This window comes from Miscanthus floridulus, chromosome 1, assembly GCF_019320115.1.
Source record: "Miscanthus floridulus cultivar M001 chromosome 1, ASM1932011v1, whole genome shotgun sequence".
Classification (NCBI taxonomy): Eukaryota; Viridiplantae; Streptophyta; class Magnoliopsida; order Poales; family Poaceae; genus Miscanthus; species Miscanthus floridulus.
In genome coordinates, this window is record NC_089580.1 from 42,886,708 (window position 1) to 42,899,726 (window position 13,019).

Below are 13,019 nucleotides of genomic sequence, written 5' to 3' on the forward strand. Positions count from 1 at the left end.
TGTCTAACTTCTTTAGAAACAAGAAGTATATCTTTTTTTAAGACGTAGGAAGTATATTATCTTTTTTTAAGACGTAGGAAGTATATTATTTATCCCTAATAATAAAAAGACAAAATTTTTGGCTTTTTTTTTTCGTCCAGCGCATTCAATTTCAATTTGGCCCCACCGTCCCAGTCCACTCGCTTCGATCCGCCCATTCGCTCCATGCAGCGCACCTCATGCTCATGGGATTTACATCACGTCGCTCGGCACGCCGCCGCCGCATCGCTTCCCTCCCGCGCCGCCGATGCTTCCATTCAGCACCGCCGCCACTCCTGTCCCGCGCCGCCGTTTCTCACGTCGCGCAACGCTGCTGCTCCTCAAGTCCGTGCGCAGGGACGAGGTTGCCGCTCCTCTCGTCCAGGGCAGGAACGGAGGCGCAACTAGGAGCTCTAGGCGAGGAAGAACGGAGGCGGCCACCGGCGGCGAATGCAGCGGACGGCGCGCTGGGCTGGAGGAGGTTCTGCGCGGGCGGGGCGGGCGTCTCGGCTGGGCGACAGCCAGCCGGGAAGCCACCGCCTGCGGCGGCCGGGCTTGCGAGGCGGGGTGGTGCGGCTCGAAGGTGCTGCCATAGAGGAGCCAGCCAGCTACGCTTTGCGAGTCAGAATCAGAATCCAATCAAACGAAGACACCTGCTCGGATCGGGACACCAGCTCAGATCGGAAAAAAAAAATCGATCGGGACAGCTCAGATCGGGAAAAAATCCATGGTAAGTTCTACATGAACTCAAGTTCGACACAAACTCCTTCACTTTTTTCATATTTATATATTATAGAGATCTCGGTTGAAAAATGTGTCATTGGGATATCCTGTTTTTGCAGGCTTACAATCCTGATCCCGCCGAGCTGACCAAGTTCAGAAGTTCCTCATCTCGCCTTTGAATCCTGTTCTCGCCGAGCTGGACAAGAACAAAAGCGGATCAAGCAAGGTTTGCTTCTTGGTGTGGCTATTTCATCCTCTTCACTTATTCTTCTGACGTTCTGCTGAAAGAGTAGTTCTTAAAGAATTTTTGAAGATTTTAGCATGTAGGAGTATACTGAGGATTTGCTAAATTTGGACATTCATTATAGGTTCCATGCAGGTAAGCTGTTATTCCTTGATCAGAAGCTCCTTTACTTGTGCAAGTATGGAGGCAGCAAGCTTGTCAGCGTGGGTGCTGTGAAATGGCTTGACACTGAGATCTGGAACTCACATGTTTCAGTTTGGATCTGAAAAACAAGGTTGCGTAGCCTCCTCCACAATCATGTATGTAACTTTCTTTCTCATTTTCTTCAGATTACAAAGTCTTCCTCATTTTCGAAAATTATTAGGCTTCCTGTGGTAGTTTCCAAATTGGCAGCCTCGAGGTCATGGTGCCCACTGCTGTGTTGCCTGGCATCACCGCATCAGCTTCCATCCCCCTGCTTTGGACTTCAGAGGGGTCTGATCGAGTCTCCGAGATGCTTATAAAGGTGAATAACTGGATGAATTTGTGTTGTTGGTATTGTTCTCTTTGCTTAGAAACAATTATTGGTCAAATTTATGTCCTAATTGATTTGTTTCTTAAAGGTGAAAACTGTTAATGCAGGTTGTCCATTCTGTTTTCAGTTTGCAGGCTACATGCAGCTCGAATTAATTATCTATTTTTTGATCCATATACATGTGCGTACCACATGAACTTTTCCCTTTAGAGGGAAATTTTGGGAAGGGCCTGGTATTAACTACAGTGTTTCCACATGCAAATCGGTAATATCACTTGACTATATTTGTCACAGTATATACCTGTCCAAAAAAAACTTATGATGTTGGGTTCTATAGATCAGATGGTTTTCCTTTTCTATTCTTTTCTGTTGCCGATCTTTATATGCTTATTGAGAACTGCCTCATTGGCTATGGAAAGTGACTTTACCGTGCATATTCTGTAAGCGTTACTTGTCAAAAAAAAAGTTACTGTAAACTTCATAAAGAGAAATATTTGCGGATTACAAATTTTGCTATGTGATTACAATATACCGTCGGTAGTATGCAATATGATGTATGTTTGGGAGGAAATATTCTGCAAATTGTTTGCCTGAAATTCAAGTATTCAACAGTCTGATCAGGATTGTTTCTTGACCCAAACATACCTGGCAGATCATCCTTTGAAGAAAGCTTGGGATTGCACTTGTGACTTGTTGCTTTCATGGTCATGGAGGAGTCACAAAAGATTCAGGAGAAAGCGACTGAGATATATGAATTTCGGGCCATTTCAAACTCATCTTTCTGTCTCTTTTTTTTAGAGGTGATATACATATATATTTGATATGTGATGTAACTTAGGGTCCGTCTGGATGTAGATATTGAAGGGGCTGGAATTGAATTGGGTTCAATACCAAAGCAGCCATGGTATTGAAATGGCCACAATTCGAATATTATTGTTTGGATGACCATTGAATTGGGTTTTGGAATCATAGCAAGCAGCCCAAATCCGTTTCTTGTTTGGATGCAAAAGCATGGAATTGAAACGTTGGGGAAGCTTGACATCGGCCATGGCAGACGGAGGTTGGCAGCGGCCACCACGGCAGGGCGAGCTCAACCACAGCCATGGCGGGCGGATCTCGGGCTCAGCAGCCGCGGTTTGGGGAAACTCAAACCCAGCCACGGCGGCCGGATCTTGGCAGCCGAGACCAGGGGGGCTCAACCCAGTTAGGCGGCCGGATCTCGACAGACGCGTCCATGGGGGAGCTCGACCCCAGCTAGGTCGGATCACAACGTGCCACGGCAGGGCCACACCGGCCATGGAGAAGAAGGGGCGCGCCGTCCATGGAGAAGGGGTGCGCCGGCCATGAAGAAGAAGGGACGCGCCGGCCATGGAGAAGAAGGGCCACGCTGGCGTCAGGGAAGAAGCGACGCAGCGTGGGCGACCTCTGCGTCAGTGTCACGTGCGTCGGGGGGTGCCGGGGAAGAAGCTGCGCAGCAGGGGCGCCCTCCGCGTCAGGCCTCCGTGCGTTGGGGGCGCCGGGGAAGAAGCGCTGAGGCGTGTCGGGGGGCATCAGGGGACGAATGCCGCACAATACGAAGGGGTCTGGCTCGGTATTGGAGATGAGGATGAGCTGATATAGCCAATAACGATTGGTACTGGGTTCAAATACCAATTCCGAATTCTTAGCCATCTAAACAGCGGGATTGACAACTACACAATACCAATTCCAATTCCTGAGTCCCAATATCTACATCCAAACGGGGCATTAAGAAATTTTAAGCAATTGTAATCCCTTTTGCAACAAGACTCCCTTAACTATACCCGCTTGTAGTTTGTTGTTTTGGGTAGAAACAAATGTGGTAGCTTAGCTTTGTTCAGTATAAATATTTAGCAATGGTTATACTGATATTTTACTGGTTATCAGTTGGACCATATTGGATGGCCATGCTTTGATTTTACTTGTTTGCTACTTCTGCAAGAATAATCAGTAAATGCTGGATGGATATAATGAAGTCATGAAGTAAGTTTATTTAGTGGAGTATCATGTCTTCGATGCTCAAATTGCTCGTATGTGTCTTACAAAAGCTTCCTACTGAATTGAGACATACACATCATAGGAATTTTATTCCATATCAAGAAGTACTTTCCCAATTGGGCTCTTCAATTATACGTGCATCTGTTGTGCAAGCTATTATTTATTTGAGTTTGATGTTTAATAACATTTTTTCCTTCCGCTGCAACGCACGGACATATTTGCTAGTATATCAAAAGTAGGAACCCATGCATCTAGGCAGGCAGCCCATTAGTTCAAGATTTATACATAGTTTTCTTATGTCTCAACAAGTACAACTCATACCACACACACAGGCGCACACATATTGTGTCCAAGCTAGACCTATACATGTACCTAAAGACACACATGCGGCTTAGAGGTATTTGCAGATCGTCACCCAGACTCTAAGCGTAACAGACACGGTACCTTGACCATTGTGGAACATCCGCACTCGAAGCCTCAAACATAGATGACGGTGCTCGATCGAGCAAACCGGACCACTCAAGTCATCGGCTTATTCGCAGTTGCTGAGATATTATAGGGTTTAGATGCTGAAAGGAGTAGCGGTATCTTCATTCTTCCATTCTCCGTGCATTTCTCTCTTTCCACAGGCGAGGCCTGATCGAGGGGCAGGCTTCACTTCATTGCTTCTTCTTCTTTCGCGTGAGAGAATGTGACCAATCTGTCTGTGCCTGTAGCCCTGTGTATTAGAATCCGAATAGCCTAGAACAAAGAGTCTTAGCATACGAAAGAATCCGAATAGCCTAGAACGAAGAGCCTTAGCATTCGAAGAGTCATGTAACTTGTATTATAAACACTTGTTCAATGGAAACTCAAGCTAGTTATTCTCACATCACATTTGAGTTGTTTTTGTTTCGTGTAATTTTGCTGTAAATAACATTGTCTTTTTTCCTTTTTATTCGTCTAATAAAAAATTGGCAAAGTTTTTACCGCCTTTCTAAAAAATTCGCACATCACATTCATGGTATCCAACAACGTTTAAGTCTAGCACTCTAGCTTTGGTAACTAGTAGTACGGTTAAAGTATTAGATTTGACGGAAATCCTCTGCAATATTTTGTTGATTTTCTGCTGGTTGCATTTTTTTTTTTTTGAAACAAGCTGCTGGTTGCATTTCATTGCGATTGACTCTAGGAAATGCATGTCTTTGTGGGCCAAAAGAACAGCACGTGCTACTATACATTTGGTGTGTTCATTTCATTCACAAGCCTCATGGGCCTTCAGGCAAAGGAGTAGTGGCGCAGGTGCGTAGCTAGGATTTTAAACTATTTCTCAAAAAGAAAAGAAAAAAAAAACAAGGTTTTTAAACTAGGATGGTCAATTTAACATATATATCATGGCTTTCACACTAATATAATGGTTATTTCAACAACATGTCCTGGTTGATTGAACAAGACGACCATTTTTATTTCCTTTTTTTTTAAGAATAAGAATAACATGACGATCTCTTGTGATCAACTAGTCAACTGTACATGGATCTAGTCTAATCTGACAGGTACTTTTGTACATGAGTAGGAACGATGTTGACATAGTGAGGAAAGCTGGAACGATGACAGTGAATGAATGATTCGTCATTTCCCTTGGCCATGCATGGTAACCTTGGGTGTTGATCCAACTGGACAAGTCCTGCATCTGCATGCTGATCAGATATGATCCAATACTAGTAAAACACAAAATCTATTATGAACAAACGTTGAGATGGCCGAGTTGGTCTAAGGCGCCAGATTAAGGTTCTGGTCCGAAAGGGCGTGGGTTCAAATCCCACTCTCAACATTGTTTTTTTACTGTTTTCAGTCATTTTTTTTTGTTTTTTGTTTTTCTGTTTTCAGCTATTGTTTTATTTTTCCTTTTTTACTCTTGTTCTTTGTATTCGTTCTTGTATGGTTCAAATCCCACTCTCAACATTATTTTTCCCTTTTCAACTCTTGTTCTTGTATTGCCCAAACCCCACTCTCAACATTATCTTTTGTTCTAAGCTACTCATGTTCTTGTATTGTTTGTACAAAAATGTTGAGGCTTATAGATTTCAGCCACAAGATCAAATATATTCAGACCGTGTGGACGTTCCGTTGTGAATCATATCAAGTGGGTCAAATCGCCAGGTTGTAACAAAGCCAACAGAAAGCTTTTTTTTTTTTTTTACCGAAGTGAATATATACATACATATGTGACATGCTACTTTTTAATGTTTTTACATTATATCACTTGTCAATAAACACTTGTTTCAGCCTTTCAGGGGTTTCTTTCCATACTCTTTCTCTAAAACAAGTGATTGTTTTCAACTACTCTCTTTGTCCCTTTTTAAGTGTCGCTACAGTACTTGTGTTGGTCAAACATTCTTAAATTTGACAAGGTTTGTGGAAATGTTAGCAATATTTGTATCTCCAAATAAGCTTATTATGAAAATAGTTTCAATGATCTATCTAATGATACTAATTATGTATTATAAATATTCAAAAAATATTTTCTTGTATATATGTATTCAAATTTAAGTACATTTGATAACAAAAAAGAATGGCGAGAGATAGTGCCATAAAGGTATCCACAACAACAAGGAGGTGCAGCATAGTGGAGTTGTGTAGGATCCAAGACAAACGAAAGTTTGTTCTACGATAAATCTAATGACATTCATTTGGTACTTATCATAAATATTTTCAATTTTATTTTTCTTTAAAAAAAGTCAATCTTGAGATAGTTACTAGAATAACAATTCTTTTTGGACATATTTTTATTAAGAATTTAAGATAGTTCATGATCAAGCATGTTCCCAATTAAAAAACCATTACTTTAAAATATGCCAGTGCTGGTATTATTAGCATGCGTTGCAAATTGTGAAATCTAACTGTGTGATAGTAAAGGCATGTGAAATTGGAGTGCCTAGCAGTAACAACCCACTATTGCAAGCCCAATGGATACATATAGGCCCCGTGAACTAGCGCCGTGTTCGCTTGGCTTATAAGCCGTACTTTTTCAGCCAACGAACAATATTTTTCTCTCACAACAAATCAATCAACAATACTTTTAGTCATGGCTTATCAGTCAAGCGAACAAGACGTAGGAGTCTAGGAGCCGGTGAAACATGCTCCTGTCAAACAGGCCCATCCTACCATCATGGAACCGATTAATTAAAGTATGAGGTGAAAGGTGGTAATGTGAGATCAATCATAAGAAACCATATCATTGCACTAGACCAAGCGTGGTCCATGGAGAAGGAACTCTACGCTGTATGTTCACCTACAACATGTATGGCCAAGCATCATTCAGATTCAGCTCTGCCTCCCATGTACATACATACACACACAAAACATCTAGTCCTCTCTTCTCCTCTATGAAAGGTCACTCATATGTACAACACAACACAACTGAGTAGCAAACATGTGGCAGTGTGTGAGTGTGATCCTATTCCATGAAGCAGCTCAAGCTGGGCTCTACACTTTCTCCTTGACAAATGCAAAGGTGACCATCCAAACGAGGCACAGGACGACCCAGCCGCCGCAGGACAGCGGCGCCGAGCCTGCGGTGAGCCCCGTCGGGTTGTCGTAGCCGCCGTACATGGAGTTGCCCCCGGGGTTGTTGGCGTTGAGCACCGTGGAACCGGAGCCCCCTCCCATGGTGCCCGACATCCCTCCCGCTGGGTTGTAACCGGTGCCCGACATCCCCGGAGTGTAACCGCTGGGCACGCCGCCGCCCGTCGTCCCCGGGCTGTAACCGGCGCCGAAACTGCACGAGTTAGTTGCGACATCGATGCAGTCAGAACACAGTCATGCATGGTGATATGATCATGCTGATGCGTGATAGAAGAATGAGAATTTTGGGATGGATCAGGATCGCTCTTACCCTGCTGATGTCTGGTACATGCAAGTTCCTGAGCCTGCAAAGGTTGGTTGGCAAAAGCCAATGCGAGTGTTCTGTTAGATGAGCAACAGTGCAGCAAGCAGATTCGTGTGTTCCTGGTGGCTTACTTGGGTTGACGTTGACGAGCATGCCGGCGCCGCCGAAGTCGCAGCTTGCCGCCGGCGGGTTGCGCTGGAAGTAGCTGTTGAAGGCGTAGGAGGCGTGCGCCTGCAGCGTGTTGGGGTTGTAGCAGGTGCCCATGGGCTGGATGGGCGAGCAGTCGGCGCCGCCGATGCCGCACGCGTAGTCGATAGCGTCCTGGAGGGTGGTGTCCATGATCCCCGATTTGGCGACGAACCACGCCTGCCCGGCCACGGTGGGCGCGCCCGGCTGCACCGTGCATTGTCGTCGCCGGAGGCTGGTACACCGGCTGCGTTGCCGGCATGCCGCCGCCGACGCCGACGCCGCCCTGCTGCGGGTACGGGTACGTGGTCACTGGATTGGTGACCGGCGACGTTCCCGGGAACTGCGACGTCGTCGTAGCCGTGTTCGTCACGGCGGGGGCTGCCGGGTTCGTCACCGTCCCCGGCATGGTGGTCGGCGCGGCGACCGGGTTCGTGAAGGGGGATGGCACGGTCACCGGCGGCATCGTCGGCGTCGTCGGCTCCGGGTACAGCGGCGGCAGGTTCGGGTTGGTCGCGAACCCGTTGCCCGGGTTGGTCGACGGCACGGTGACGAATCCCGGGGCCATCGGGTTGGCCACGGGGTTCGTGGCCGGCACGGTCACTGGGTTGCTCACGGGCGTCGTCGCCGGGTTGCTGACCGGCGAGAACTCGTCGTGCGCCGTCGCTCTTGCCTCACCGAGCTCCCGCCGAGGGGAGGACACGTCCACTAGAACACCCAACAACCTCACCCAGCTTGGCCATTGCCACCGCACTTGGAGCCGCACGGCTCTTGATATGGATCACGACACCGGCGCCGGCGCCGGCGCCCAACAGAGCGGCAACTTCAGCGACGGCCTCTTCGATCCCCGCGTCCACGGCAAGCTCACTGTCTGCTTCTGCCTCCGTCTCCACCCGAACAAGAACAAACGAACCTGTCCTCCTGACGAATTCTACGACCTTGCCCCACCGCTTCTTGCCGGCACGGGCACGATCCTTGGCGACGATTCGCAGAGAAGACAGCGAGAGCTCCGGCGAGACCTTGACGCTCTCCGCCAATCCGGCGTCGCCGAGAGAAGCCTGAAATGACTGCAAAGTGCGGCGCAGCGCGCCGAGCTGCGTGTCGGTGGCCGTGACGATGATGTTGCTGACATTGAGACGCCGGTTGGGACCAAGAACTTCGTTAACAAATGAGCCGGCGGCGGCGAGAGGCTCCGATCTGCATGGCTTCAAGAAGAGGTAGGCAGTTAGGCACGCTGCTTGTCAGTGACCATGACTCTGTACTCAGTGATGACTGAGCTGGATAGTGTCTTGACCTGTGTCGAATCATATGATAGCTCCACAAATACTCCTGAAATTAAAGAAAAATAAGATATACTTTGTTTCAGGAAGGTAAAAAAATTTTCATCAAGTATATATGCCAACTGCATCAATGGAACAGCATTTTGCTAATCAGTAGCTGCCTAAGTGTGGACAGGTTGATAAAAACTTTATGATAAAGGAAAGATATTTCAGAAACTAAAAATGATACTGATCTGAACAGCAGATTGTTTGAAGGAGGAGGATACAGCAGAAGAAGAATGTGAGAGCAAGAGGGCAGGCAGGTGCCATTGAAGAAGAGAGAGAGATCTTTGCAAGCAAGGATGTGGCTGAGCTGAGCAGCCTCTGGCGAGGGGAATGAGCTGGAGATGGCAGTGGGGAAGGAAGGGGTAGGAGAAAGGGGCTATGCAAATTTAAGTACAAGGGGAGCAAAGCTTGTGTGTCCCTGTGTGACACAAAGTCGAAAGCATAAGCGGGTGTTTGGTTCCCACCTCCTAAAGTCTGGTCGCTGTCACGTTCGATATTTGACATTAATTTAAAGTATTAAATATAGACTAATTAGAAAACTAATTGTATAGATCGAGACGAATCTATTGTCGATGCGGGACCCACGGGATACACCGCAAGGAAGAGAGGAGATCTAGTTTGATTAGGATTTCTCCCCTATAATCCTAGTAGTAATACTACCCGATAATCCTACTAGGACTCTACATTATAAACCGACTAGAACTCTGGCCTCCTGACTATATAAAGAAGGGCGGAGTTCCTAGACAGAAGAAAGACAACACAACACTTTACAATCAATCAAACGCAAAGGCTAACGCCGACTGGACGTAGGACTATTGCTCGATCACGGTCGATGGCCCGAACCAGGATAAATCGACTGTCTCTTGCATTCACCGTCGAGTTTTGCATACGCTGAAGCCCGAACAAACTGCCCCGGGTACCCCGTGGCAGGCTATCGATGGTGAAACATCGACAGCTGACGCGCCAGGTAGGGGACTTCGGTAAATTTGCGCTCGAGAGCTCGACGGACCTCAATTCCACCATGATTTTGGTCGACAATGGAATCAATCTGCTACGGCGGCAACTCGGCGACCTCCGTTGCTGATCGACGTGTACATCCTACCGTCATCTCGAGAAAGTGGCTGACGGCGGAATCCATCTACTACGTCGAAAAAAAAGAAAATTCTGGAGGATCGACGTTTCTAGCGGGATCGAGTACTCGGCAGGCTACGACGCACACACGGCACAGCTGTTCGGCCGTAATGCGCCGAAAGAGTCCCGATACAACTCGTCGCAAAGGTCGGCACCTTTCGGGCGTGGAGTCAAAGCCTGACGCCGCGCAATAAAAAAAAAAGCCTGACGCCGCACCCAGCACGGCGCCCGCACGGGAGTCTACTCCGATCCGGCAAGCTTGTCGTATGAAGTCAAGCAGGTCCAACGTCTCCAGCACAACTCCGCACCTCGCAATGAGCTCCGGCTCGCTCGATCATCATCAAGATCTACAGCTGCATGCAAATCCGACACGGAGCGGCGGCAGAAATCATCCGGTGACTTGCCGCAACCGACGATCGCGAGGACTACCAGTTAATAAACAAAGAGATGCTCAGATGCATAATTCTCAACACCATCTATGATGATGCAAGGAAGCAAGCTATTGGCGACGTACACACATACACATCGTCACGACAAGCATACACGTGCATGCTTATGCGAAGACGATCGTGAGCAAGCAAACAAGAAACCGACATCATCTACAGGACCGTAATCATCGACGAGTTCTGGGATCGAGTTCGACTCTGCCTTCACGCCGAGTTCGACTACATCAGAGCCTAACTCCGACTGCAATGTCCATGCACGCTGTGGGTCTCGAACCAGCACTCGTCCGTCGTCAACCCAAGGTGGCACCCGGACAGAACGCCACGTTCGCATCATCGACACGCTGATTCTTCCACGCGGCCGTCAATCAAGCTAAGTCATGGTTTAATATTTTTCAAATATTCTTTAATCATCATATATCTCCGGATATTATCCATACGCCTCCGCGGCTTTACTACAGTTGCATCCCCGACTACTAAAGTCTTCTCTTAACGGTTGTTAATTTACCTGGGTTGCTGAGGCCTTAATCTGTGAAGCCTACTCGCCGGAAAGGTGCGAGAGGTGTTTAAACGTAACAGGCTACCTACCTAGGGAAATTACATGGCCTAGTAAGAGCAAGACATAAAAAAATTTAATATGCATTTTATAATGTCTTCTCTTAACGGTTGTTAATTTACCCGGGTTGCTGATGCCTTTATCCGTGAAGCCTACTCGCCGGAAAGGTGCGAGAGGTGTTTAAACGAACATGCTACCTACTTAGGGAAATTACATAGCCTAATAAGAGCAAGACGCGAAAAAATTTAATATGCATTTTATAATACTGGGACATACTTCCAACTTGATATCTTGTATATCAATTATTACATACTTTCGTATGATTACTTTGCAGGGAACCATTTTCTAGACCACGTCATCAAATAAGGAGCTCGCCCACCGCTGGCTGCCTTACTTGGCAAGATCCTACATATCCTCAGAAGAGGTTTTCAGTTCAGTTCTTTGAACAACTCAGATTCAAGACCCTCCAACTTTTTGTTCCAAATAGAAAGAGGCTTGGGGGCTACACTCGGTGAGTGCACTTTTTCTTCAAAAAAGCGCACATCACTCTCAAAAAAGCACACACCACCCGAAGATCCCAAGAAGCGCTACAAGGTTTCACTCAAGAAAGCACTCGGGCGACGCTTGTTCCTGCTCGGCAAGACCTGGAGGAATAAGACAAGGCTTCCGAAGTTCAACCATGAAGTGCTCGGGGGCTTGTTGATGCGGGACCCACGGGATACACCGCAAGGAAGAGAGGAGATCTAGTTTGATTAGGATTCCTCCCATATAATCCTAGTACTAGGACTCTGGCCTCCTGACTATATAAAGGAGGGCGGAGTTACTAGACAGAAGAAAGACAACACTACACTTTACAATCAATCCAACGCAAAGGCTAACGCCGACTGGACGTAGGGCTATTACTCGATCAACGATCGAGGGTCCGAACCAGGATAAATCGACTGTCTCTTGCGTTAACCGTCGAGTTCTGCATACGCTGAAGCCCGAACATACTGCCCCGGGTACTCCCGTGGCAGGCTATCGGTGGTCAAACATCAACATCTATTAAGTCTAATTAGTCCATGATTTGACAATATAGTGGTACAATAAACATGTGCTTATGATGAATTAATTAGGCTTCATAGATTCGTCTCGCGAATTAGTCATAGCTTCTATAATTAGTTTTATTATTAATATGCGAACATCCGATGTGACATCCGATATAACACCTACTAAACTTGAGTTCCTAAATCCAAACAACCCCTAAGCAAAAGGGGCAAAGCGGCAAAGTGGATAACTATTGTATTAAATATGCAATGCATGCTCTCTTTTTTTAACTTTAGAACAGGGGAGACAGCAAGGAGCGCAGTGCATACATTGCATCCTTTTCCATGCAGAAAAAATGTCCGGAGCCGGAGCACTGCACCAAGGACTTGTTTAGATTGCAAGTTTTTTCACTCTCTCTTCATCACATCAAATCTTTGGATACATGAATAGAGTATTAAATGTAGATAAAAAAATAACTAATTATACAGTTTGATTGTAAATTACGAGACGAATCTTTTGAGCCTAGTTAGGCTATGATTGGACAATAATTGTCAAATACAAACGAAAATGCTACAGTACCGAATACTGATTTCTAACCCCAATCTGGCCAGGCCGTGCAATTCTTTTTTCCTCTGTGTTCGTCACACTGGGAGTTTCTTTTTGTTCAGTTGTAGCATCACTCTGACTCTCTGACAGGTTTTCTCTCTGCAAAATAGAGGTGCCAAGGTTGTTTGCATTACATTTTTACTGCCCTGCAGTCTGCACTGATGAAAATAAAATACAATGACATTATGTCCTGCTTCCTCATGAGAAATGATTCTGAAGGCTCAGATGCCATTTTTCTTTGTACTCTCTCCGTCTATAAAAGAATGCAATTCTCGCATCCCGCGAAGTCAAAGAGTTTAAACTTTGACTAAAATTATAGGAAAAGGTACTAAGACCCAATTTACAAAATATATACCATTAGAT

The 13,019-nt window shown here is 46.2% G+C and overlaps 1 long non-coding RNA gene, 1 other non-coding gene and 1 pseudogene across 6 annotated transcripts; 2 read left to right on the forward strand and 1 right to left on the reverse strand.

The window, feature by feature from the left end:
- Positions 1-216: 216 nt before the first annotated feature.
- LOC136481433 (uncharacterized) lies at positions 217-2,968 on the forward strand. 5 transcript variants are annotated; one of them, XR_010764719.1, is made up of 4 exons: positions 217-748; positions 861-967; positions 1,110-1,764; positions 2,152-2,968. It is a non-coding gene; the product is annotated as an uncharacterized lncRNA (long non-coding RNA). The 5 variants fall into 5 exon arrangements; XR_010764718.1 differs by having other exon boundaries at positions 1,110-1,490; positions 1,607-2,968; XR_010764715.1 differs by having other exon boundaries at positions 1,110-1,490; positions 1,627-2,968.
- Positions 2,969-5,244: 2,276 nt separating this feature from the next.
- TRNAL-AAG (transfer RNA leucine (anticodon AAG)) lies at positions 5,245-5,325 on the forward strand. The gene has a single exon. It is a non-coding gene; the product is annotated as a tRNA-Leu (tRNA).
- A 1,397-nt stretch (positions 5,326-6,722) lies between these two features.
- LOC136481452 (uncharacterized) lies at positions 6,723-9,112 on the reverse strand (annotated as a pseudogene).
- Positions 9,113-13,019: the final 3,907 nt, after the last annotated feature.